Source organism: Arachis duranensis, chromosome 10 (genome assembly GCF_000817695.3).
Source record: "Arachis duranensis cultivar V14167 chromosome 10, aradu.V14167.gnm2.J7QH, whole genome shotgun sequence".
Taxonomy (NCBI): Eukaryota; Viridiplantae; Streptophyta; class Magnoliopsida; order Fabales; family Fabaceae; genus Arachis; species Arachis duranensis.
Genome location: NC_029781.3, coordinates 34322151 through 34322500, shown reverse-complemented (window position 1 = coordinate 34322500; position 350 = coordinate 34322151).

Here is a 350-nt window from a genome sequence, read left to right as displayed (position 1 = left end):
CTCAACAAGAATGCCTTTGTCTTTGCTCCTGCTCATATGAGAGAGAAGAGAACAAGAAATGTGGAATCCTCTATGTCACATTATAGAGATTCCTTGAAGTGTCAGAGGAAAAGAAGAGTAGAAGACAGAAGTAGAAAATTCGAACTTATCAAAGAAGATGGAGTTCGAATTTTGCATTAAGGAATAGTGTTAGTCCATAAATAGAAGGATGTGAGAAGAAGGGAAGTGATTTTCGAAAATTAAGTAAAAATTTTGGAAACATTTTTGAAAAACATTACTTAATTTTCGAAAAATGAAAGTGGGAAAGAAATAAAGTGATTTTTGAAAAAGATTTTGAAATTAGAAATCAA